This window comes from Dermacentor silvarum, chromosome 8 (genome assembly GCF_013339745.2).
Source record: "Dermacentor silvarum isolate Dsil-2018 chromosome 8, BIME_Dsil_1.4, whole genome shotgun sequence".
Classification (NCBI taxonomy): Eukaryota; Metazoa; Arthropoda; class Arachnida; order Ixodida; family Ixodidae; genus Dermacentor; species Dermacentor silvarum.
The window spans coordinates 82,575,454-82,597,743 of NC_051161.1; the positions used below are offsets into that span (position 1 = coordinate 82,575,454).

Consider the following 22,290-nt stretch of genomic DNA (forward strand, 5'->3'; position numbering starts at 1 on the left):
ACGAAGCTTCTCAGGGTCAGAAAGAATTGCATCCTTCGACTCCACGTGTCCTAAAATAGTCAGTTTCCACGCGGCGAAGTGGCACTTTTTAAGGTTATGTTGTAGGCAAGCGTCTGTAAGGCACGTGAATACGTGTCTTAGCCGAAAGAGGTGCGTCGTAAAGTCAGAAGCAAAGGCGACGATGTCGTCAAGGTAACAAAGACATGTATGCCACTTTCAGCCACGCAAGATGCTGTCCATCATTCGTTCGAATGTGGCAGGCGTGTTACAAAGTCCGAAGGGAATGACGTTGAACTCGCACAATCTGTCTGGAGTGGCGAATGCGGTCTTCGGGTGATCAGCTTCCGTCACTGGAACTTGCCAGTAGCCAGAACGTAAGTCTAATGCCGAAAAAAACATTCTGCGCCCTGCAAGTTGTCTAGAGCGTCGTCAATTTGGGGAACAGGGCAGACGTCTTTGCAGGTGGTCTTCTCCAGTCGGCCATAGTAAAAAAAAAAAAATTGTGGCAGAACCCACCTCACGATTGAATCAATATGGCGACATAACGTATTGCCATCGTCAAGATGAGTTATGTATGTGGCGTGCACCGCCTTCGAGGTTCCTCTTTAACGCTTTCGTAATAACACTCGGTGCCATGTATAGCGCCGCCGGCTCCGCAAAGCGTGCGAAAGCTGAGAAACGTGTCATGCCGCAATAGGGCTCCTCTCTCGCGATTCTACCCGGATGCGCTGGCCATTTACGTGTATTGCAACAAATGAGTTGCCGCTGGAAGGAAGGAAGCCTAACCACAACAGGGTCCGAGCGCCAGCTCTCCCTCTCGAGCCGCGCATTCGCGATGTCGCTCAATGTGCTGCTCTTCTTGCGTGAAGTACCCTAAGAATGCTAACGCATTTAAAACGGCGTTTTACCTGGAAATATAAGTGAGTTTGTTTGCCTTTACGAATGTTTAATATTTAAATCTGATACACACACGGAGATATAACGGTAAAAGCGAAATTCTAATCTTAAAATATTTACGTCCTTCCTTCTTTTCTTGATGTCATGCCAAAGGTGGCCGGAACTATTAAAATAAGACATTATTTTTAAAAAATCACTTCGAATAACAGGAATTAAGGTGTTATTCAAGGCCCAGTACCATTGCTGACGTATATACAAGTTTGTATTCACTGATATTTATTTAATTATTTAATTGTCGAGCCCGCGACACCGCCACTGGCCACCAATGCGGCCCTCGGGCAAAAGAGTTTGGAGACCCCTCTCCTAAATAAATAGACTGTAACATCGGCAGACCCAGAACTCTATTCCCTACGATTTGGAAAAACAAGCCCCCAGAAAAGGACGCAACAAGTAGCGCTGTTGGCATTGCAGCTCACTGGGTATGCCTTCATTTCTCTATATATAACTCGCGACGACGACACTGTCGAGCGAGCGCGTGGAGATTCGCAGACGAATGACCATCAATCGTTATCGCGAGTAATTGCACTGTAACGGCTGGGAGAGTTAGACGTCGTCGGCGGTCGTCGGACGAGTGCTGCCAGGCCGACCAAGACAGGCGCCCCCGGCCGTGTCGGCGCGCGCATGTGAGGGTGCCGGTCATTCGCAGTGTAGTTGAGAGTAAGCAACACTGTGGTTATAGAAGTTGCGAGTTGTGCAGCAAGGATTCTGTAACCCCTTGAACGCAGGTATGGAATATCTTTCCCACTTCATTCGAATTCTTCTAATCTTCATGGTAATGGATGGTTGTGTAAAGTATTACGGGTAAATGTATACATAGTGTGTTATTATTCTACAAAATACGATTTAAAAATGATTTGAGTCTCAAAAATCTAATTTCTTGAGATTTAAAAACATTAGTGGCTGCGGCGGCTTTTCGGGACCCCACAGACAGTTTTTCCTCGTGTGTACTTCCGAGCTCGTCCATCGCAACGAGGATCAATAGTAGATTGTGCCTAAGACGTGTGCTGTCGGAAATGAAAGGGCGTCTTATTGAACGTTTCGAGGCCGCCTAACACTTAAATCGCTATGGAGCTTCGCGTGCGAAACTTCCTTAATGAGTCATACTTAGCTCCCATCGTGCCCTTACCCATTTTCCCAAATAGGCCTAAAGCCACCATACTACTAGCCACCGTAACCATACCACTATTTTCTTATCTCTCTCTCTATTCTAACATACATACCTTTCCAAGTCCGCTAGTTCCAAATGGAGGAATATTCACATAGCTGGGTGTCCCTGCTAACGTTAGACAATATTTTAAAACATGCCGAAGTGTTCTAAAAGGACGCGACCATGTGCATGTTGCCGTTTATTGTACACTGTAAACCACTTCTCGAAAGTGGTTTTGAGCAGCAAGAGCACCCTCTTGGCAAATAGTCAGCTCCTAGAGTCTGTGCAGGAGTACGCTTATCTAGGTCGATTACTCACGGGTTCCCTGATAATAAAAAACTTACAGAAGAACAAAATGAGTTGAAGCGCATACGGCTGGTATTAAGAAATCCTGACTGGGAGCTTACCTCTGTCGTTGGGAAGAAAAGTGTACAATCATTGCGTTCTACCGGTGCTAACATTTGGGGCAGGAAGTTCGAGGTTAACAAAGGAGCTCGTGTACAAGTTAAAGGGGCCCTGAATCACTTTTTATCGAAGTGGGGAAATGCATTTGAAGTAAACATAGGCTACTTCAGCAATACATTGCCGCAAAAAAGAACTGCAATGCGTTCAGCAGAAGCGGAGTTATTGACAGTCACACACGGCCTCCACTGTGCTCTCGTTCCTTCTTCAATGCCTTGCACTACGAAGGCTACGGCGGAGTGGAGCGTCGCCGTGACGCGCACCGTGACGCGCAGTTCAAACTTCATTTTGGATGTTAACATTTCGATGTTTGGATGCCACGGCTTCCGATTGTGTGGGCCGCGCTGAATGTAAGCTAAATGCTGTCCTAAACGTAAGCCAAACGTTGTCCTCAGCGAGCCGCAGTGCGTTTAGCCAGTGAACTGTGGAATTTCAATGGGCATGATACGAAGTGGTGAGAGGGATTTGGAAAGGGGTGATGGTCCCTAGTTTGACTTTCGGCAATGCGGTCCTGTGCATGAGATCAGGTTGGAAGTTAAGCAGCGAGGGGTAGGTAGGCTTGCTCTGGGAACACACGGAAATACACCAAATCAGGGAGTACAGGGTGACATGGGATGGACGTCATTTGAGGGCAGGGAAGCCAGCAGCAAGATAGAATTTGAGGAGCGATTGAGAGAAATGGCATAAAAGTTATTTGTACATGAGGAATGTTGATACAAAATGGAGGAAGCTGACCACAAAATTGTTAATCAAATATTTGGACTGCAGAAGGGGTGCAAGCCAGGAAACAGCGGTTAAGAAAAAGGTTAAATAAACAGAGAGGGGTCTGTGGAAAACAGGGATGCAGACGAAATCAGCACTGGGAACATACAATACCTTCAAGCAAGAAATTTCCAAAGAAAATATCTATGATAATACTAGGGGAAGCTCTTTGTTGTTTGAAGCCAGGACGGGAGTATTGCGGACTAAGTTGTATGCCGAGTCAAGTACACACGTTGTGCGGTGCGTGTGGAGAGAAGAGGAAACGGCTGAACACCTCATACTTTTCTGTAAAGGGCTTAACCCTACAGTGCAAAGAAACGGGGCTGATTTTTTCAAAGCATTGGGGTTTAGGGACAGTGAAGGCAAAACAGATTTTAAGCGGGTAGAAATAACCAAACGGAGGTTATCTGATTGGTGGCTAAAATCAAGGCAGGGGTGAAATTTCACCCACTACAAAATACAAAATATGTTAATAGTCATGGCTAGGTGGAGTACGCCACCGCCCGATTTAAAGGGTTCAGCCTCATCCATCCATCCATCGAACTCGTGGCGGCAGCCCGCGGCGGCCGCGGTGTAGCCGACCGCAGCGACCAATAGCAGCTGCGTATGGGAATCCGCTTTATTACGAAATAAAGCGGCCAAAAAAGAGTCAGGATCGTGGCTTAGGTTGAGAAGAGAGCGTTTGAGAGAAAGGTGACTTAGCGCTCCGCTTGCGAGCTCAACGCACCGCGTACGACAGCAAAACTTGGCTGAGATGGTCACAGCAGCGTACGCTACCCGCGGGCCATGTTACGGGAGTCATGGAACGGAGCACTCGGTATGGGCCTGTGTAGAAAGACAGCACTTTTTCTGACAGGCTGACCTGACGCGACGGAGAGCACAAAAGCACCAAATAACCAGGCAGGAAGTGCACGTTTCACTGTCGCCTGTCGTATACAAACGCCTTTGACTCTCTTGGAATCCAGAAGGCGGTCACGGGCAATTTCCCTTGCGTGGGCAACGCGGGTGATGGCCTCAAGTGCATATTCCCTGGTCGGTGCCGAGTGAACAGGGAGGGTTGTGTCGAGAGGCAGCGCTGGTTCTCGGCCGAACAGAAAGAAAAAGGGGGAATAACTGGCTGTGTCGTGGCGCGAGGAATTATATACGCAAACGGGACAAACGGTAGAGCGAGGTCCCAGTCAGTGTGGTCTGAAGAGACACACTTCGCGAACATGTCTGTGAGAGTGCGATTGGGACGCTCCGTGAAGCCACTTGAATTTGCGGATGGTATGACATGGATAGCTTGTGTCTCGTTGCACAGGACTGCAGGATGTCTGCGATAACTTTTGATAGGAATGTCCGGCCACAGTCTGTGAGAAGTTGTGGTGGAGCTCCATGTAATAAAATCAGGTCGCGTAGCAGAAAATCGGCGACATCTGTGGCGCAACTTGTAGGAAGCGCTCTGGTGGTGACGTAGCGCGTGGCGTAATCTGTGGCCACAGCGATTCCCCCTGTTCCCAGAGGTAGGTAGAGGAAAAGGGTGCTCCGCGGGAATGCCGAGTGTTTGAAGGTACCCTGAAGGGAGCGTCGATAGTGTCTTGCGTCGCTGGCATTTCTCAAACACTGCTACGGATCTTCGAACGGAGTGAGCAAGCCCTGGCAAAAAAGAAGCGTCGGCGGATCCGATCGTAGGTACGTGACACACCGAGGTGGCCGGCAGTGGGGAGGTCGTGAAGTTCGTGGAGAACAGCCGAGCGAAGATACTTAGGGATAATAAGGAGTAATGCTCGGCCGTCGGAGTGAACGTTGTGGCGGTGGAGTACGCCATCTTGAAGAATGAATAAGCGAAGTGTCGGCAAGTGACGATTCCAGGCGGCCAATGGTGATGCACAAGGACGGGTCACGGCGCTGGTCATCGGCGACATGGAGCAGTTGGAAAACAGAGAACGCAGGCGTCGGTATCAATATCGGACGTAGCGGTCGGGTCTTCGACTGCGAAGCGAGAGAGGCAGTCTGCGTCCTGGTGTTGGCGTGCCGACTTGTAAGTCACTGTGTAGGTATATTCTTGTAGTCGGAGGGCCCAACGACCGAGCCGGCCAGTAGGATCCTTGAGCGACGAAAACCAACAGAGCGCATGATGGTCTGTGAATACTGAGAAGGGCTTACCATGTAAATATGGGCGGAACTTTGAAACAGCCCAGACGAGAGCAAGACATTCGCTCTCGGTAATCGAATAGTTGCGCTGTGCAGTTGTCAGGAGCTGGCTAGCGTAGGCTATATCACGGTCATGTCCATGTTGGCGTTGCGCTAGGACGGCTCCGATCCCACAACCACTGGCATTGGTTCGGACCTCTGTAGGTGCGGGTGGGTCAAAGTGGGCCAAGACATGTGGATTGTTGAGAATCGCGATAAGGTGCGAACACGCAGCAGCCTGAGGGGAACCCCACGTAAAAGGCACGCCTTTCTTTAGAACTTCAGTCAGCAGTCCAGCGACTGCTGCGAAATCTTTCACGAACCATCTGAAATAAGAACAGAGCCCCACAAAACTCAGGACGTCTTTGACAGACTGAGGTACAGGAAAAGCCGTTACTGCGCGAACCTTCTCCCGGTCGGGTTCTACGCCGGAAGCATCAACGAGATGGCCTAGCACTGCAATTTGTCGGCGCCTGAATTGGCACTTCGATGAATTTAATTGGAGTCCAGCCTTGCGGAAGACGTCAAGGACAGCTGCGACGCGCTCAAGGTGCGTCTCAAATGTAGGAGAAAACACAAGGACGTCGTCGAGCCCTTGTGCGTCGCCCAACCCCAGTGGTCTTAAAAGGCAACCCCAGTGGTCTTTTTGGGCGAGGTGCTTAGATTGTGAATTGTTTCGCTCCTTATTAGGTTGTACTGCAGTGGACATAAAAATATGCGGATGATCCTTGTGATGATGAATTCACAAAAATTCTGAGTGTAAGGTTGTTTTATTACTAAAACAACCTTTCTCCGTTTCCGTAATAGTGTAGTTCTGTAAAAGTGTAGTGTGTTCACCTGAAACATCCTTTTGGTGTTAAGGGTGTTATGGGCTGGGCGAACACCTGCTATTTGTACAGGACGCCTCCGAAGTCTCCGAGACCTTCTTCGGCTCCATCGTTTTAAGGCATGAAGCTCCTCGTGCGCCTTTGAGCAATCGTAGTAAGGCGCGCCTCTAACGTGTTCTCAAAAAAGTGCTTCGAGCATCCTGCACCATGTACTAAACAAAGTATATATACATACGTGTCACCCTAAGACCAATGGCCTGACTATACACTTTCACTCGACTTTATCCGCTATAATTTCTATGTATATTACAGCGAAGCTGCATAACTCTCGTTGGTCGGAAAATTTCGTGGCATAAACACAAAACACCATACCCCATACCAGCTGTGCGATATTTGCCGAGATGGGGAAGGGAGAGCTGAGAGAGAGAGTGAAAGCAGAGTATAAAAATAGCATCGCACAGCATAGCGGATGCGAGGTGGAGAAGAGGAGCGAGGCAGGTGGTAGTGGGATGCGTAGAGCTGCTGCCGACGCCGACCACGTTCGCGCCGAACGCACCCGATGTCCGTGACTGCAGCCGACGCATCTGGCGGCGGCTCGGCAAGTTTCGGCCAGAGAACTGAACACTAGTTGCTTCCGAAAGACTGAAGCGAGAGCTAGGCAAGCTGAAACCAAGCGTCACAGAAGAGAACATCCCGGGTTTAGATTGAGGGAAGTCGACAGTTCGCGTACGCGAAGAAATGAAGATCCGGAGGCTTGTGAACGTGGCCGGTTGAATTCATCGCGAAACTACGCAGAACATCGCGAAGAAATCCTGAGCGCCAGGAAACGAAGTGTGTGGTTTGCCACTACTTTAGTAGGCTTTCCTCAGCTCCATTGGTATCTGGTGTTTGTGGTAGCAGAACCACGCATAATTTTTTTGCCACGAGCACACTGCTTCGTATATTCTTCTCCCTTTTGCCATGTTTGCATATACAACTCTTCATATACAACTGGATACAGCCACTTTTTTTTTCTTCTAGTCCATGAGCGAAATCCTGTACTCCTATACCTTTGAAATTACCTTTTTCTCCGCTACCACGTCAATCACGGCTTCTGTTTCCGAAGGAGCTTGTTTCCTCAGCCAACTACTGCGGTTGTGTCGCCCGCGTCAACACGAACGCCGCCCAGGTAGATAGAAGGCTTGGTTATGGCGGGAAATGACGTGTATAATCGTTCCGTCCTGGCAACGCAGTTCTTATATATGCCCCTGATTGAACTCATGACTTCTGTGAGAGGTTTTCACATCGCTTTCTCCATCTTATCCACTATTCTTTCCGTTTTACTGCGATAGCAATTATACGGACACTCCAAGCGCATTTCTGCCGTCGGCGTCGCCATCGCCGTGATGTTCCGTATAAAGTCCAAACACTATAACATCGTCGCCGCGCGCCGTAAGCTGTATGCGCGAGTGAAAGCTTGCGAGGGTCAGCCTACGATTGCGGCTCAATCTCGCGTACGCGATGGAGGGAGGCGGGGCGGAAGCGCGCCGTCTCCTGTCGTGTGCGAGGCACGGGGGGCGGAGGGGGGTGACGAAGGTGAGGGAGGGGGTTCTACTCCGGAGGCTGCTGCTTACGGCGCGGCCGCGTGGGAGCCGTATCTTGAAATCGATCTGCGACGTGGACAATGTGCGCGCCCGTGCGGGCCTCATCTTCGCAGCGATGTGCGATGCGGACAAAGTACGCCACGCCGAGTGCCGGTAGCTTCGCATGCGCTGTCCTGTCGACGTTTAGTTCACACTGAAGCGAGAGACAGCACGAAGGTCAATTCGTTCGCGGCTGCTGCCGCGCTTCCTCACTCCAGTGTTTTGAGAGCGAGTTTGCGCGGTCATCGAGCGAGATGTGATCATGTTTACCTGTGCACGCCTGACACCGTGCTTGTTAATTTACTTAGTAAATGAATGTTTGCAAATTTATACGACCGATAAAACTAATATCCTTACTTCGTATACCTGTCTACTAATTTGCTATTGCAATCAATGCTTCGCCTTTCGCGCGAAACTGCGACTTTTTTTCATTTTCCCTTACCCTTCCCCCAGTGTAGGGTAGCACACCAGAAGCTATTCCGCTTAACCTCTGTAAAACGTCTCCTTCATTTTATGTATCGCTACTTTGCTAATAATAATAATAAACAAAAACAATAAACAAAAACCTCACTGCCTTTCCCATCCAATTTTCTCTCTCTCTTTCTCTTTTCTACATCGCTACATCGCTTCTCATATAATTTGACGATGCTTTTCCGAGTAAGGCAAAGCACACACCTTACCGAATGTTAAGTGCTATTCTACGGGATTATTTATTGACAAATGTGGTTATAGCGACTGGTGGCACGCAGAACCAGAAAAAATGAGGCACTGGTATATTCAGCCCTATTCTCGATTGGTCACTTTCCCTGCGGCTTCCAGACTTTGTACCAATCTTTCTTGCAGAATTTTTAGTGGTAGTACAGGCCGTTCGTAAATTAAGCTAAACAATAAATTATGTAGTGATTGTAACTGATTCTTTGTCATTGTGTACTTCATTCTCAGCACATAATGAATCTCAGAGGTTTAAGTCCTTAGTACCTCTATACTTAACTGATATTCATTTAGACTGGGTACTTGAGCATAGAGGTCTAGTTCTAACTTAAACGGCTGAATTATTGGCAAAGGTGTCGATAGCCGGCTTAGCCATTCAAATTCTCCTTACATCAGCCTTGATCATAGCTGCATGCAAGATTCGGAGGCAAATGATGCTGCGAGAATTATCTGTGCCATCTATAACGAATTCACTGGATTTTGAACACTTATTGTACCCCTAGAAAAGTAATCTATGCCAATGAAGAAAAACTGAAGTAACTATTAGTAGGCTTCTATGACGCATACCTTCTTTAAATTTTTATTTATACAGGACTGGTGTGTCACCCTCACTGATTTGTCATGTGTATGGAAGATGACACCATTGAACATTTTTTTAATTTCTTGTCGATGATTTATTAGCTTAAGAAAACGAACCTTAGAAACACCTCTTCCGCCTTCTTAGATTAGATTGAACTGTTGAAAACGTACTATCTTTGGGTGCCTCTACACTTAGGCTTTGCGACGGGAAGGTTACTTCTGCCATCCAAGATTTTCCTTTAGGACGAATAAGATGCACCGGTAGAATGCAATGATTGTACACTTTTCTTTTCAACGACACTGGTAAGCTCCCAGTCTGGATTTGGCAATGCCTGCCGTATGCACTCCAACCCAATTTTATTCTTCTGTAAATTTCTTTCTCATGATCAGGGTCCCCTGTGAGTAATTGACCTAGATAAACATATTCCTTTACAGACTCTAGAGGCTGACTGGCGATCCTGAATTCTTGTTCCCTTGCCAGGCTATTGAACATTATCTTTGTCTTCTGCAGATTCATCTTCAACCCAATTCTTGCACTTTCTCGATGAAGGTCCTCAATCATTTGTTGTAATTCCTCTCCACTGTTGCTCAATAGGACAATGTCATCTGCAAACCGAAGGTTGCTGAGATATTCGCCGTCGATCCTCACTCCTAATCCTTCCCAGTCTAAGAGCTTGAATACTTCTTCTAAGCATGCAGTGAATAGCATTGGAGAGATTGTGTCTCCTTGCCTGACCCCTTTCTTGATAGGTATCTTTCTACTTTTCCTGCGGAGAACCAAAGTAGCTGTGGAATCCTTGTAGATATTTGCTAAGATATTCACGTATGCCTCCTCTACTCCTTGATTACGCAATGCCTCTATGACTGGTGGTATCTCTACTGAATCGAATGCTTTTCATAATCTATGAAAGCCATATAGAGAGGTTGATTGTACTCCGCAGATTTCTCGATTACCTGATTGATGGCATGGATATGGTCTTTGCGACGGGAAGGTTACTTCTGCCATCCAAGATTTTCCTTTAGGACGAATAAGATTTAAATTCTGAATACAAAAAAATTCAGCAAATATGAATTTCAATTGTTTTATTTTTATGGTTGTGGTAGAATTTTCATTTTCATAAAATCAGGCAGGCTCTACAATCTGTATCTTTCGATTGTAACATACCAATTATAAAACCGTGACCTCTTACTTTACACTTTAATTTAGCTTTCCCGATTCCTGGCCAATCCCCCAGAGTGGGTACCTGCCTGTAGATTACAAGCATCTACATCTACACGTTAGCGCGCTCGACCTTAACGGCCTCGGTGTCTGCCGCTCCCGAGATCCCGCGACACCATAGCTGGCCGGTCTACATAAATCGAGGCCACGGCGGCTACCTCTTCACGCCGCCTCCCACAAATTGGCGACCCTGCCGACCAAGCCCACCCATGCCAGCGTCAACGCACCGATTCTACCAACGCGAGAGTGACGTGGCCTCACGCGGTCCGGCGAACGTTCCGCGCTGGTAGGCTGTGCTGGAATTCTACATTGACATGCCGGACATCTGGTTTATCTCGCTGCACAGTCACTTCCGTATCAACGATGTTCCAGGCTCCAGCTGTGTTCCTGGCTCCAGCTGTCACCCTCCGGCCCCGACTTCTACGAATACTTGCGGGCAGCCATACTTGCTCACTACGCCACCTCGAGCAATCAGTCACACCAGCCTCTCGCCATTTCAACCGTCACGTCATTTCGCGTCTTGTCGTCCCTCATCGCCTGCGTCCACCCGTGTCGTTCCTCAGAACTCGCGGGCCCCTACTTCCAACCTCTACTCGGTCATCCGTTAGGCTCTTTCCCTTCTCAAAGGCAGCTGCGCGACGACTCTTTCCAAAGTATCCACTGGGCCCAGCGCCAACGCTTTCCGCTACCCTACGGCACGTCGCTCTCCTTCCTTGAACGTTCCCACAAGCTATCTCCCTCCTCACCGATTCGGAGGCTCTCCCACCGGCTCCACTGGGAGCAAATTTCATTCTTGCAGCCACGGCGACACCACAATCACAACCTTCGCGATGCCTTCACCGACCACCGCAACCCTGATACTATCGGTTTTCGAGATTTTGCCGCAAGCAGCAGCAGGCGAGTCTTCTGATGTTCCGTGTTCGCACCTGGCGCGGATGCATGGCCTAAAAATAGGCCGAAGTTTTGCAGGAGCAGCTCTGATATCTGGTTCCTTCAGCTCGAGAGTCGCTTCTACGTCAACAACGTGAGTGACCAGCACTTGCGCTATCTCCACGCATGTAGCGGCCTGTCAGACGGTCCTCTTTCGGAGCTCCGTCTTCTACAGGCCCGGGTATCTACGAGAACCTGTGGCAGGCTGTGATTTCGCACTACGGCATCACTATGGCTACGCCTCGTTCACAACCTACGCTTCCGGTGCTGCCGGGTACATCTCTCCCGGATTGCGGGACCCGACACTACCAACGACTGGCACTACCACAATCAATGACACTACCAATGCCACTGCCACCGCTGCCCACCGTTCGACGAATACTTGCGGGCAGCCATACTTGCTCACTACGCCACCTCGAGCAATCAGTCACACCATCCTCTCGCCATTTCAATCGTCACGTCATTTCGCGTCTTGTCGTCCCTCATCGCCTGCGTCCACCCGCCTTCAGCGTTCTTCCCCTCAATGGCCTGAACTCTCGGCACGCGCCACAAACCGGCCAATACGTTTCAACTCTGCTTGCCCAGTGGCAACGTACAAGACAACGTGCGCCTTTTGCACGTATTTCAATCGTGCTTTGCACTAGGAGGAGGAGAAAAGCAAAAAAGTCGCAGTTTCGCCAGAAAGGCGAAGCATCTATTGCGATAGCAAATTTACTAGTACAGTTACGGAGTAAGGATAGTAGTTTTATCAGCTGCATAAACTTGGACACGTACATTCCCTTATTAACTAAATTAGCTAGCATGGTGTCAGCGCGCTCAAGCAAACATGAATAGATCACACTCGATGACCGCGTACAAGCACTGTCAAAACGCTGGCGTGAGCAAGCGTGGCGGCAGCAGCAGCGATCCAAGGTTCGTGTGGTCTATCGCTTCAACGGAGACTGAGCGGCGATAGCACGGTGCATACAAAGGTCAGAGCTGTGTGCAGATCGCTTTCAAGATACGGTGCGCGCGACAGCCCTCAGCCGCGCAGAGTAAATGTATGCATTTGCTGGCAAAGTAGAAGCCGCGCCCCCTCCCTCCCGCACTGCCTTCAGTTTTAACACGAAAGTGTTTTATGCCGGGGTCCACCAAGACTTAACTGACGTATTTCCGTCACGGAAATACGTCACACGAACATACACGAACATAATACAAAGAAAGAAACCAGAAGAAAAAGTTCCACAAACATGCAAAATTTGGAAATCGAACCCACGACCTCTCGGTCCGCGACGATAGATCGCCGAGCGTTTAACCCATTGCGCCACAAACGCATTTGCAGAGAACTACACAGACGCGCCTTATATATCTAACACTCCTCCGTGTACCCGCGCTCTTGCTCGGGGCAGGTGCCGCCGCCTACGAGCAGAAAAGAGAAGTACTGCATTATGACACTAACGCGCACCGACAGTGAACGCTTCGGTGGTCTCAGCACTACGACGCCTCGATGCCAGCATTCGAAGGGACGCTGGCATCAAGAAGCACTACCAACGCCACCTAGGTGGCGTTCACCGTACTCAGCACAGCGGAGCGTGTCCTCCGCAATTAGCTCTGAAAATGTTTCTGAAGTTGATCGCGGAGGCTGCAATTACGACGCGCTGTACGCGCTGATTTGACTCGGTGACGATTCAGTTACGTGCTTTGTCTTGCGCGTTGTATTAGTGTGTCAGTTACGTGCTTCGTCTTTCGCGTTGTGCTAGCGTGTGCAGCGTAGTGCAGCTTCCATATGCACGACGGTTGCTCATGGTCATCGACGTTGGTAGTCGTGATGGAGGAGACGTGCCACCAGGCGTCAGCGTGGGTGCATCAACGCCTAAGGGCGCTTTAGCCACAAAACACCAATAGACATTATATATAAATGTGCAATAAACATTACACTACTTCTGTGAAGACACGTTTCACTTTCGTGTTCTATACCGATTCCTATACAAGAGGGATCAACCACATTTTTCCTCCTTTCTTGCCACCAGTTCCTCTTGCGTTCGGTCGCAAGATACGCATTTAGTGCCACAGCTAAACGTCACCTCCCCTCCCTCCCTCCCTTCCGTCCCCCTACGGCTATTTGCACGACGGGAGATCTCTGCCGTGCGTTCGCTCTCCGTGAAAGCGTGCGTCCCTCGCGCACTTTCACTCGCACATACAACATACGGCGCGCGGCGACGATTTCATCGCCGTTGGACTTTACACGGAACCTCACGGCGACGACAACGGTGACCACAGGAATGCGCTCGGAGTGTCCATACAATTGCTATCGCATTAAAACATTTAATTTCGACGTTTCAGCCGGGGTCCGGCCTTCATCAGGAGTGCGATTGCAAGCACACAGAGCTCAATTCATACAGTTTCTCTGTAACGAAAAAAAAAACGGTACCTGGTCTATGACCACAAGCACTTGTACATCTAGTGACGTCATGCATACCAACACGTACATTGAGTCATGCATAACTCAACGGAAATAGGAGAGAGAGAAATCAGCGTGACTACAAACTTATAAAATAAAAAAAATACTCCATCTCCCGCTAAAGGGAACCATGTGTGGATGCAAACCAGCGGGGAGATGGTTAGCTTGAGCGGGAGATGATTTCGAGGCAGCGGCCCGAGCGCTCATCGCGGCGCTGCACAGGAGAGAGAATGAGGCGCGCGCGCTCCGTCATTTTCATACCGCGGAACTACGTGGCGCCCCCGACGGAGTATGCAGCTGTCACACCACCTGTCGTGCGCGCCGCTCCGGATAATTTCCCAGAGGAAAGAAAGGGGGGAGCGTAGGAGAGGAGAGAGAGGGGGAGGGGACGCGCATGCCCTGTGGGAGTGTGGGGCGCCGCGGGACGGAGGGATGGACAAAGCCGCCTCCATGAGCTGCTTCGCATCTAATAAAACAAAAGACAAATGAAGCATTCTATGACAAGGTGAAGTAATAAGCATCAACATAAGAGAGGGGTGAGGCGAATTTCTAATTCGCGGTTAGTCCGCGAATCTGGGGGAGCTGGTTTGCTGTTGATGAGCGCGCGACGATCAAGGTTGTCTGCTTTTTGAATCGCGTAGCTGATAACCAAGGGACAATACCGCTCGCGTAGTAAGTCGTAACGTATTTGTTCACAGTTCGATGCAAAGTCTTGTTTTTTAGTGCATGTCCGCATGAAACGAAGAGCTTGGCTGTACGGGATAGCTGTTTTGCAATTTTTTACATGGCTACTGTGGAAATGCAAGTCTTGGTGCTTCGCAGTTGGTTTTTTTGTAGACTGGTGTGATAAGATTGTTGTGCACACTTCACTAACATCCAGAAAAATGATTGCGGAACCCGAATATGTATGGGAAAATGAGATGGTTGGATGGACGGCATTGAACCGTGAAATGATCTTCAACAACTCGTCCTCGCCGTGAGACCGGATTAGAAAAATGTCGTCAATGAACCTTTTTTCAAACATTGTTTTTAGCGCACAGCTCAAAGAAACTCTGATTCCAGTATGCCCATGAATACGTTGGCGTAGCTTGGACCTATTTTAGTGCCCATTGATGTGCCCTTTACTTGCACAAAGTGTTTTCCATTAAATTCAGAATTATTTAGCTCTAACACCAATTTTAATAGGGTTTCAAGACTATGACACTCAATAGGTTTTCTCAAACAGCGACTCAGAAAACGCATGTACAGCTTCGCGAATGACATCCGCGTGTGGTATATTTGTTTACAGTGAAACAACACCAGGTACTCTAAGAGGGTGTCTGTGGGAATACAAAGTTCAATTATTTCAGAAAGTGAGTGGTGTCTTTTATGTAAGAAGCGAATGAAGGCGGGATTCCTTGAATTAGGCCATCCACGTAACTCGAAAATTTTTCTGTTGTGGTTCCAATTCCAGGAACAATGGGTCGACCCGGGTTATTTTCTTTATGTATTTTCGGTAGAAGATGAAACCTGCCTGCGGTCGGGCTTAAGAAGCTGGGATTTGGCAACGGCATCATTGATCTTTTCTTTTTCTTCTAGAAGCTCACTTAGGGTCCTTCGAACGACTTCTTTAAATACTAAAGCGCGATCTATGTCTACCTGTTTGTAAAAGATTTTGTTCTCAAGCTGGCGATCGGCTTCTTTTATGTAGTCCTCGGTATTCATAATTACGATGGCGCCTGCTTTGTCCGCGGGCTTTCTAACTGTGTCTGTCTTATCGCTGAGGTTTCTTAAATCTTTTTCTTCCTCTTTACTGAGGTTTCTGTGGACAGGCTTACTCTTTGTAATCTCCGATATTACATCCTGCTGAACTGCCTTAATGTATACGAGAATGTCAAGGTGTTTGTCACGTTGCGTGTGGGGGAGTCCAGTGCCTGGCTGACGGCAGTTGCGGGCATTCTTGTGGAGCCTGATTTGTGTCATGATAAAACTCGCGAAGTCTCAGATGGCGGGAAAAGTTGTCCAAATCCTTGTACAGCTGAAGTTCTTTGGAATATCCGGTGGCGGTACAAAAATTTTGACCTTTCGACAAGACCTTACAAGTGTCTTGTCGAAAGGTCTAAATGTACCAGATTTACCAGTTAAGTACCAGATATTTTTTCCCGCCACTGTACGTACGCGCACGTTTGTAGTCACGGTATAGCGCCACTGTATGTACTCCCGAAGTTTGTAGTCACGTTGATTTCTCTCTCCTATTTTCGTTGAATTTCACGTGAGTCAATGTACGTGTTGGTACGCATGACGTCACTAAATGTGCACGTGCTTGTGGTCATAGAACAGGTACCGTTATTTATTTTTTTATTTCCTTCGTTACAGAGAAACTGTATAAATTGAGCTAGCTCTGTGTGCTTGCAATCGCACTCTTGATGAAGGCCGGACCCCGGCAGGAACGCCAAAAGTAAATGTTCTGCTTTTCTACGTGCGCCTGCACTTCTTTTAATATATATATATATATATATATATATCCATATATCCGCGCCAGACCCGGAGGTATACCATGCAAAAAAGTAACAAGACCAACGTTATGCCATATCTTTTTACTGACGTTTCGGCAGGCCTTCGGCGGAGGGACTCGAAGTTTATATACATATAGAGAATTCAGCCTTGCGCTCTCGTACGGCTACTCGCAGCTGCTTGCAGTTTAGTGCCCGGTGCGCGACCTTGTTTCCGCAGGCCTCAGGAACAAGCATTCGTTTTTTTTATTTATTTATTTTTTTAAGCTGCGATTTATGAAACCGCCACACAGCCACCACTTGCGTCAACAAGGTAGTGCATAAAATGCTTGTCTTCCGTTAGCAGTGTATGCGCGCGATGCGACGAAAAGCTTCGAACATACTGCGCGTTTAGAGGACTGGAAAGAAACAATGAACGCTTTATGACTTCGGCTCGCCTATAGAGTGACCATGCAACAATCATTGCTAACCCATTTGCCCACCAGTACGTCTTAAACAATCATCAGTACCGAAGGAGGTGCCCTCTCACGTTGACCCAAGATCACGTGACACGCTTTCTCGACGCCCCACAGAATACCCGTTGAGCAGATATGGAAGCAGTGTGACGTCATCCGGGGCCCCAGCCAAGGTAGGTTGCAAGGGCGCTATGGTTAGTGTGAGTATTTAAGCTTATCAATACCTATACGAAGTTGCGGCTTTTGAAAATGTAGAGTGCTAATTATTTCGTGTAACGGAACTTGTAGGGGCACCGCGGCATCGCAAGACAGCCACTTAAAAAAGTGCAGCACTGGAAGTAGGCACGACAGTACCCAGTACCCATACGCGTAGGAAAGGCAGTACCTAAGAACAGCGTGCTGCGGTACAGCATTTTCTCCACCAAAAGGTGCAACCGCTGTGTTTTGAACAATGTGAAAGATAAGTATAATAAAAGACCAGATACTTGTGCGACTTTAGGAACTCGGGGAGGCACTGCGATCACCGAAGCGAGCAGACGTGTTCACATCGGCTCCGTCATTGCTGACCAATTACGCAATGCTAATTACCTCGAACCAACGTTTTCCTTGCACCAATGTGCCCGTGTAGGCAAGAGGCATTGACCGATATTAGCTGACCTCAGAGGTGCGTTTTTTCTTTGCCAAATTTCATTACTTCTTCCACCGCCGCCGTGCGAAGGCCTGCTAGGCCTAGGCGTGCTCCGCGGATGCTAGGCCCAACACCGTCGCACCGGCCACCGCCTGCCGTACTCCTCTGCGGCAGCCGCTCGTCAGCTCCGAGATGCAGGCGTCCGTTCGGCCAACAATGATCGTTGGCAACCAAATGTGCGTTCAATTTCCAGGATAAGGGATATCACCAGTGCAATACCACAACGAAGCCGGATGGACGCTCGCGGGGAAGGCATGTCGAGGCGGCGCCAGCGGACCCCCGCCAGCGGCAAGCCCGACGGACTCGGCGGGAGTAAAGCAAGCATGAAATTAAAATTCAACAAGAACGTCAGAGCCTTGGTCATCAAGGCAGCACGCATGCCAGCCATGCCACTGGAAGAGAGCAAGGTAGTCGTCAAACCCAGAGGAGGACTGGACATCGTCAAGACCAGCACCACCACCGTCGCCGCGGCCATACTCGCCGCGGCCAAGATCACGAGCGAGGAAAGCCATCTGCCCCAACACGCAACAGAACATCATGGTCGTCAGTACACCGAACGACGACAACGCGGGAAGGTACGCCAAAATTCGGGAAATCTCTATTCAAGGCAAATCCTACGAAGTCAGCGCATATCGCACGGCACCTCACGACACCGTAAAGGGTGTCATTAGAGGCTTCCCCATCGACGCGAGCGCCGACGAGATAGATAGGAACATCGTCAACGAGTGGAACCCGCTATCAGTGCCAGCACGACCACCATGATCGTGGTGTTCCAGGGACCCAAGGTACCGAACTTCGTCCGATACAGAGTCACCCTGGTACCGTGCCGCCTCTACAGGAAACAGATCGACGTTTGCCAGCAGTGCGGCCGAGTGGGACACCGCAAGGACGTGTGCCCCACCCCCACAATCAAGACGTGCCTGACCTATGGACTCGCGAACCCTAAAGAAGACCATCGCTGTACCCCAAAATGTAAGTTGTGCAGGGGCGAACACCCGACCGGAGACCGAACGTGCAACGGGAAATATACGAACCCCCCCCCCCCCCCCCCCGTAGTGCGCAAGCGACAATGGGAGCGCCGACAGGCCGAACTCCAGCTGTCGTCGGAGAGCAATTTCCCGCCACTCGACAAGCCACCAGCTGCGCGACAGTCAAGGACCGCATCGAAAAACCGCGCGCCGAAATCCAGAGGCAGCACCTGCTGCAAGAGAAGCCTCAGCAGGAAAAGGTCACCATCACGTGAGCGACTGGGCTGGGTCGACGCAGAGAAAGGGAACAATATATGGAGCGAGCAGAAAATCACCGAAGCCACGAAGAAAGACGATATACCAAGGTGCGACAAGCCAACGAGACCCTAAGGCAAAAGAACGGGGCGCTGCGAACGACCATCAACAAGCTCACGAGAGAGAGAGAGAGAGATCACCGAGATCGGTAAGCTGCTGCTATGCAACAAGGAGCCTCTACAGAGACCCACGCGAAGCACAAGCAAAACCGAGAAAACAACCACGAACAACCAGGAGACAGCAGTAGAGGAACCGGCACCGAAGAAGCGAGCCGTGGAGGCCACGTGCAATCAAACAGAAAACGATCGCATCGACAACCTCGAAGCCAAATTCGAAGCGAGATTCAACAAACTCGAACAGCTAATCACGGTGAACATTGCAGCAGTGACAGCAATGAAACAAACAATGGAGACCTACCAAGCCGAGAACACGAACAGACTAGCCTACATCGAAAGGACCCTACAGCCGATCGTGAGCCACCCGACGTTTGCGCCCCTCTTCGCGCAACATCCGCCCAACCAAGGAACCCCGTACACGCCAAGGCAATCATGGCCGCCAACGCAACAGCAGCAGCAGGCGTAACAGCGTGGCAGTGGAACTTTCACGGCCTCAGCAGGAAGAAGGCAGTCATCCAACAGCACATCGCACATGCCGTGCGCAAGTCAGACGTGATACTACTGCAAGAGACACCAGCGCACCATCCCTCCCCGGCTACAGAGTGCACGAGGGCCCGCACGACGCAGAGGCCTGTGGACCCTGGTCAGGAAAGCACTCACGTTCGTCGAACATGAGCTGCTCAACAATATCAAGATCGAGCACAAACTCAACGAAATCATCCCGGACAAGAAGAGAAAAGGAAGCATATTTCTGCTCACCGACTACCGAAGCCCATCGCAGAGAAAACAGATGCAAGACATTACTGCACAGAGCCAGCACCGCAGCGGGCCGCAACACGCTGATCGCGTGCAGCAACGTCAACGCGATTAACCCAGCCTGGGGCTACAACAAGTACACAGCAAAGCGCGGCTGCCTGTACCAAGATGCCACGTAACTCGACTCCACCCTCAACACGGACCCGACGCATCCGACGAGAATCGGTAACTCCGTGTCCCGGGACACCACTCCGGCCCTCACGTTCGTCAAAACGGACGTCCGGGGCGCGATCACCTGGAGAAATAGGGGGGCTGACCTCGGCAGCGACCACACCATCGTGGACATCGGCATACCGGAACACAACAACACCAGCATCAGAACACACAGATGGGTAGACTGGGATGAAACCAGAAGAAAGACAACGACGACGATATAGAAGACATCTACTAGTGAACGGCCGAAATCACCAAGAGCGTACGCGACGCGACCAAAGAAATTGAAACGGACGCGGAGATTGACAAAGTAGACAGCCGGCTAGTGCGTCTCATCGAAGCCAAACAGTCGATCCTCAATCGATGGAAGAAACAACGCCTCAACCGCAGACTCAAAAACAAGGTGGCGGAGCTCAACCGCGCGAGCAAGGATCACTGCGGTGCGCCATGCGCGCAACAGTGGAACGAGATCTGCAACGCGGCAGACGGGCAGATGCACAGCGGGAAGACGTGGAAACCTGCTGCGGCAAGTGCTCGATGAAACCAAGACCAAGTCGCACGAAAGGGACAGATTCGCCAAACTGATACATCGGGCGGTCTCGGTAGACGGCGCCGACGAAGTCACCAGGCGCATCAACGACAAATACCTGCCAGCTACACCCACCGAACAACACGCGCCGTACGGCGGCCTACCCAACGCGAAGCTCGATCGTGACATCGACGTCGAGAAGGTCCGCGCGGCCCTGCACGACCTCAATCCCTGCACGCCCTCATGGCGGCCGGCCCGGTCCTCGTCACGAACAAGGCGCTCAAGAATCTCGACGACAGCTGGATTAAGAACCTAGCAAAATACTTCAACAAGTGCTGGAGAGCGGGCGCGCTGCCGAAGCAGTGGAAGACGGCAAAGACCATCCTGATCCCCAAGCCGTAAAAGCCACCATACACGGACAACCTCCGGCCCATCTCGCTCACGTCCTGCGTGGCCAAGCTGCTGGAGCACGTCCTGTTCAACATGTTGAAAGACTACCTGGAACGAGAAGGGCTGTAGCCGGCCACCGTGATCGGCTTCAGACAGCACCTAAGCACGCAGGACGCGATGCTGCAGCTCAAATACCAAATCATCGACGACGGCGGCAGCGCCCGCGACAACAAGACAATCCTGGGGCTCGACCTGCAGAGCGCATTCGATAAGATGAAACACTCGAAAAGAAACACTGAAAACACTGAAAAGAAATAGCCAAAGTGCAACAGACCACTCAACTGGAGCGGCTATCCACGACAAAAGGCGGGAGGAAAATACTGAACGACCTGGGAATAGAATGCTCGAACGAGGCGGCGATGAAGCTCCCAGTCCCCGAAGAAGTCCGACGCCAGACCAGAATCGACCCCATACCCAATAACATGAATCCCGAGTACCACAAAGGAAGAAGAGCGGCGAGGGCCGAGGCTCTCATCGACCTGCACGCCAACAACGAGCACGTGCGGTACGTGGACGCGGCCGAATACCAACGGAACGCCTTAGCAGTGGTCCTCATATAGGCGTCGACCGGCGCCATGCACGAGGACGGCAGCGCGCGTGAGAAGCACCGGATGGGAACAAGCGGAGGAGGTGGCCATTGCCCTGGCCATCGCCGACAAAGGCGGCCACACAGCGCTAAGTGACTCGAGACAGGCGGTGCGAAACTTCGACAAAGTCCAAATCTGCAGGGAAGCCGAGCGTGTACTGAGAGCGGTCAACCTTCAAGATAGAAAAGTGAGAATGAAGTCGTTACCGGCGCATGCGGGCGATGCGTCGGGAACGCAATGACAACCACAACGAGACGGCACACGCAGGGGCACGAGCGCTAACCAACCGCGCCCCGGTCACAGACCATCCGACGTGGTACGGAGCCAAGGACCACATGACGGACTATAACGACATTAACGAAGGCCTACCGCCTGGCTCGCAGGACTCTCCCACCCCCGCACCCGAGGCTGAGTCGAGCGGAGGTGGTACTACTGAGACAGCTCCAGACCGGATCCCTACCGAGCCAGGGACTGATGCATTGCATGTGCCCCGAGACATACCCGACCGATAGGTGTAGGGTCTGCCGGAGGGAGACGGCAGATCACACGCACATCTTGTGGGACTGCATCAAAAATCCAGAGGAAGCAAGATCAAGAACGATCCCGCCGCGACTCCAGGCAGCCGCGAAGAGCTACGACCAAGACCAACAGCTCTGGGCCATCCAGCAGGTCCTCGGGGCGCTCGAAAGTCAGGGACCCAGCGAGCCGTCAACGGTGAGTGGAGACCCGCGCCGAGTAACGGCAACCCCGTAGACGGCGTAGGCCCTCGTCGGGGCGCGCGAGCGCCCAACTGCAGGCACAAATAAAGTTTGTTGCAATCCAATCCAATGTCACCTCTTTGTCGTGTGCTAAACAGCTTCGCTGGTCATCTACCTTCACAGAGTGGAATGGCT

At 50.4% G+C, this 22,290-nt stretch overlaps 1 protein-coding gene and 1 pseudogene across 2 annotated transcripts in view; both read left to right on the top strand.

The window, feature by feature from the left end:
• Positions 1 to 22,290, top strand: part of LOC125947789 (sulfotransferase ssu-1-like) — a 69,239-nt gene that overhangs the window by 37,676 nt on the left and 9,273 nt on the right. The window lies entirely within an intron of this gene.
• LOC119462238 (uncharacterized) lies at positions 17,638 to 19,733 on the top strand (annotated as a pseudogene).